The following is a 5,000-nucleotide window of genomic DNA, read 5'->3' as shown; positions in this document are numbered from 1 at the left end:
TAAATAAAAGTCTAAATAAAAGTCTAAATAAAAGTCTAAATAAAAGTCTAAATAAAAGTCTAAATAAAAGTCTAGATAAAAGTCTAAATAAAAGTCTAAATAAAAGTCTAAATAAAAGTCTAAATAAAAGTCTAGATAAAAGTCTAAATAAAAGTCTAAATAAAAGTCTAAATAAAAGTCTAAATAAAAGTCTAAATAAAAGTCTAAATAAAAGTCTAAATAAAAGTCTAGATAAAAGTCTAAATAAAAGTCTAAATAAAAGTCTAAATAAAAGTCTAAATAAAAGTCTAAATAAAAGTCTAGATAAAAGTCTAAATAAAAGTCTAAATAAAAGTCTAAATAAAAGTCTAAATAAAAGTCTAGATAAAAGTCTAAATAAAAGTCTAAATAAAAGTCTAAATAAAAGTCTAGATAAAAGTCTAAATAAAAGTCTAAATAAAAGTCTAAATAAAAGTCTAAATAAAAGTCTAGATAAAAGTCTAAATAAAAGTCTAAATAAAAGTCTAAATAAAAGTCTAGATAAAAGTCTAAAAAAAAGTCTAAATAAAAGTCTAAATAAAAGTCTAAATAAAAGTCTAAATAAAAGTCTAAATAAAAGTCTAAATAAAAGTCTAAATAAAAGTCTAAATAAAAGTCTAAATAAAAGTCTAAATAAAAGTCTAAATAAAAGTCTAAATAAAAGTCTAAATAAAAGTCTAAATAAAGCACCGACCGGAGAACAAACTTAAAAACACTGATTTAGTCAGAAAAGTATTTGTTGAATCAACAACAAAAGCCGCTGCTCTGTGAACCAAACACTAAAAAAAAGATGAATTCAAGCTTGAAGTACCGAACAAGGAACGATACAATCTGGCGCCTGTTGCTGTTGAAGAAGCAGCTTTATCCTTTGACAGGGTTGAGAAATGGCTTAAGGAGCCCCGGCTGCTGAGGCACAGCAACAGGCGCAGTGGTCCTGATCAAGAATCTGGAAAATGCAAAAAAACCCAACAGACTCTACATCACTTTAGAGTTTTAGCAACATTTTGTCAAGAGTTCCATCAGTCGATCTTGATTTATGGCCAAACTTACAGTTTGACCAAAATAAATGATAGTCAATCCAACAATAACAAGCAGGAAACATGTTGTTGAGGTCGGATTTGAACGTTGGTTAACGAAAAGTTAAAAGAGTTTGTCTTCCTACAGTTGACAGCCGAGGAGGAGATGGTATGTTGTTCTGTTGTACTTTGTTCCTCCGTCACTGCTGTACTTTGTTCCTCCACCACTCTAACCTTTGAACCACCTGCTGCCACTAGAATCCTAAACTAAACTTCTGTCCTAAACTAAACTAAATCCTCATCTCCTCAACATCAGTGGCTAGTTTCCCAGAACCTTGAGTTTCTTCCAAACCTCCAGATGTATCTTCACGGTGCAAATATTTTCTCCCCAAAGCTTGAGAACGAAGAAGAACCCGAGGAGTTTGACCAAGAGGTGCGTGAAGCTCGACCATTCATCCAGCTCCTGTGATAGAACATCAAGTCGTGTTGACCCTGTGTTGTGACCTTGACCTTGGACTCTGATAGTCAAGTTGTGGAGACCTATGTATCTTGAGGTTCTGTCTCAGGTCCTACAGAGACCTTCTTGGACTCAGTATGATCTCCTTAAACTGATCTGTCTGGGCTAAGATGATTGAAGTATTTTTTTCGGACATAATGGTGGGAAACCACTGTTGCTAACTACTCACTTAAAAACCACTGTTGCTAACTACTCACTTAAAAAACACTGTTGCTAACTACTCACTTAAAAACCACTTTTGCTAACTACTCACTTAAAAACCACTGTTGCTAACTACTCACTTAAAAAACACTGTTGCTAACTACTCACTTAAAAACCACTGTTGCTAACTACTCACTTAAAAACCACTGTTGCTAACTACTCACTTAAAAAACACTGTTGCTAACTACTCACTTAAAAACCACTGTTGCTAACTACTCACTTAAAAAACACTGTTGCTAACTACTCACTTAAAAACCACTGTTGCTAACTACTCACTTAAAAACCACTGTTGCTAACTACTCACTTAAAAACCACTGTTGCTAACTACTCACTTAAAAACCACTGTTGCTAACTACTCACTTAAAAAACACTGTTGCTAACTACTCACTTAAAAAACACTGTTGCTAACTACTCACTTAAAAACCACTGTTGCTAACTACTCACTTAAAAACCACTGTTGCTAACTACTCACTTAAAAACCACTGTTGCTAACTACTCACTTAAAAACCACTGTTGCTAACTACTCACTTAAAAACCACTGTTGCTAACTACTCACTTAAAAACCACTGTTGCTAACTACTCACTTAAAAACCACTGTTGCTAACTACTCACTTAAAAACCACTGTTGCTAACTACTCACTTAAAAACCACTGTTGCTAACTACTCACTTAAAACATCGTGAAACATTTCAAGAAAAGTGAAACCAGAAACATCCTTTTAAACGTCACACGTCTTCAAGCGTTTTTAGCTTTTTTTAGCTCTTGGTAGCTTCAGCGTCATTTTTCGGAACCTGTTGCGATCGGCCAAAACAATGACGCCAGCGCCCTCTTCAGTCCCGCAAGCATATTAAAGGGACGACACAGTATTTTAAACTGAATGACATGTCCTTCGCTTCTTTCATTTCAATTCTTATGTTTGCGTCTTTGATCGTAACTTAAAACCCCCCGGGAGCCGAGTACTTCAGCGAGTATTTTCAACAATTTTATTGGCTACTTTTTTTTCCACACCTGATGAATGTATTCTTTAAGCCATTATTGTAAACAGTATCTAATTATTGTTATTATCATTGTAACATTATTTAATCTTGATTCGTTTCTATATTTACGATCAAAACTGAACAAAATGATTTATAAACTGAAACCACACACACGAGCGCAGACCTCTGCCAAGCAGCTCTTTTTCACCTCCATAGTTTAAATGATGTATATTAGTTGCATGTACTTCATCGGATCCAAACATATATATATACATACATATATATTGATATCTATTAGGGTTTTATTGAGCTGCAGGAGGCAGTAGCTGCTGATAAACTCGCTCGCACAACACACAGGAAGTGAAGAAGAGCCGCTCAGACCAGAATATGTGTAGATTTACTGAAGTTTGATTTCAATGAAGTTCTTCTTGAAATCTTGAGGTCATGTGACCTTTTTAAGTTTATAACTGAGCAGATAAATCATGTAGAAACAAACTATTTTAGTTTGTATTTATTTTTATAATTCATTACTTGTTCAACTCTTGTTATCACTGTAGGACGTGTGTGTTTGTGTGTTTGTGTGTTTGTGTGTTTGTGTGTTTGTGTGTTTGTGTGTTTGTGTGTTTATTACCATTAAGAAGATTGAAGTGAATATTAAAAAATACTGAAAGAACTACTTTAACACAAGTTTTTAGATAAAAAATAAAAGTATGTTTAGCTTGATTTATTACATTTTGTTGCCATATTTCCTTTATAAGTTTTCTTATCTCATCTTTACTATTGTATATTTAATTCACCGTATCAACATGAGTATTAATCTTCTTTCATTTAAGATAAGATTCAGGCCACATAGAATGACCGGGCAGGCCAGATTTGGCCCCCGGGCCTCGACAAACAGAAAACTCCACCAGAGTCTTCAGTAGAAAAAGATCCAAATAAATCCTCGTTTCCTTCTGATGTCGTCGTGATAAAGAATCTTCTTTCAGTTCTTATCTGCGCAGAAACACCAGCAACTGCAGGAAATCATGGTTTTCTCGTCTTTAGAGAGAAAAACAGACGTTTTTTTAAAACACGTGATTCGTCTTCGTCATGGAAGTAAAACAAAGACACTTTTGTCAACTTTAGTCATCTATCTTGTTTCTCACTGGTTCGTCCAGTTCCTCTGATCCGTGTCCAACATTCACCGTCTTTTGTTTTCATGTTTTTAATCATTTCTGAACCAGCAGCCGATCAGTGACGACGACGACAACATGGTGCGTCAACACACTTCAACACAATCACCGCTTTCAATCTCATCCTTTCTTTTCTGTTTTCTTTTTCTCGTCACCGTCAGTCGGAGGAGACCAAGGTGAGAGGTCGTAGGTCGTAGGTCGTAGGTCGTAGGTCGTAGGTCGTTTGTTTGTTGTTTTCTCACGTCATGTTTGTTTTTAAATCCTCGTCACGAATCACAGTCGAGCTCCGACAGCGAAGGATCTGAGGTGAGACGTGTTTGATTGACAGGCTGTTTGATTGACAGGCTGTTTGATTGACAGGTTGAAAAACATGTTCTTGAATAAATTCTTAGAATCTTAACTACAGGAGATGAAAAAACTAAATAAAACATGTTTTTTCTCATCGATATTATTTTAAAGGAAGTAAAAGATGTTTTTCTATCATAATGTATTCGTCGACACAGTATAAAAAAAGTAAGTAAGTAAGTAATATATATTTATATAGTGCTTTTCGAGACCAGGGTCACAAAGCGCTTTAACAATCAAAACAATACTCAAAACAGGCTTTTATTTTAAAGCTATTTAGTGATTTATATTTTAATAACGTGTTTCTTCAATTAAATCATTAGATTTTCCGTATTTGTATTAAACATACAAATCTACACAGTGGTTGTTCATTCATGTGTAGCAAATAAACCTCTGGCCACTAGATGGCAGCAGTCGTTGCGTCCTCCATAATTAAAGGAATAATTCAGTTCTGCGGGATCCCAGCGATGACTGAGGACAAGAGGATACAGTGGATTTCCAGCAGCTTTTTCTGTTTGGACATATTTTGGTTTTAAACTCGACGATACTAAGTATAAGTATATCCTTGATTCTGCAGTATAACAATATGTCACTGTATCGTGTTTTAGTTAAGCATACATGTTGGATGAAAATATTGTTTATGGCTCCCCCTGGTGTTGTGATAGTGTCCCTGCAATGTCATAGAACCACCATTGTGTTGTGTGTCCACGAGTCGTTACAGTCGTTTCTAGCAAATACAAGCGAGTCATGATTGT

General features: G+C 34.8%; 1 protein-coding gene across 1 annotated transcript in view; it reads left to right on the top strand.

Moving 5' to 3' along the window:
* The window catches only part of LOC148090165 (protein unc-13 homolog B-like), a 198,597-nt gene that overhangs the window by 172,539 nt on the left and 21,058 nt on the right, over positions 1-5,000 (top strand). The gene's annotated exons all lie outside the window — the stretch shown is intronic.

This window comes from Callionymus lyra, chromosome 1 (genome assembly GCF_982586985.1).
Source record: "Callionymus lyra chromosome 1, fCalLyr1.hap1.1, whole genome shotgun sequence".
Classification (NCBI taxonomy): Eukaryota; Metazoa; Chordata; class Actinopteri; order Syngnathiformes; family Callionymidae; genus Callionymus; species Callionymus lyra.
This window is presented reverse-complemented; position numbering and strand designations above follow the sequence as displayed.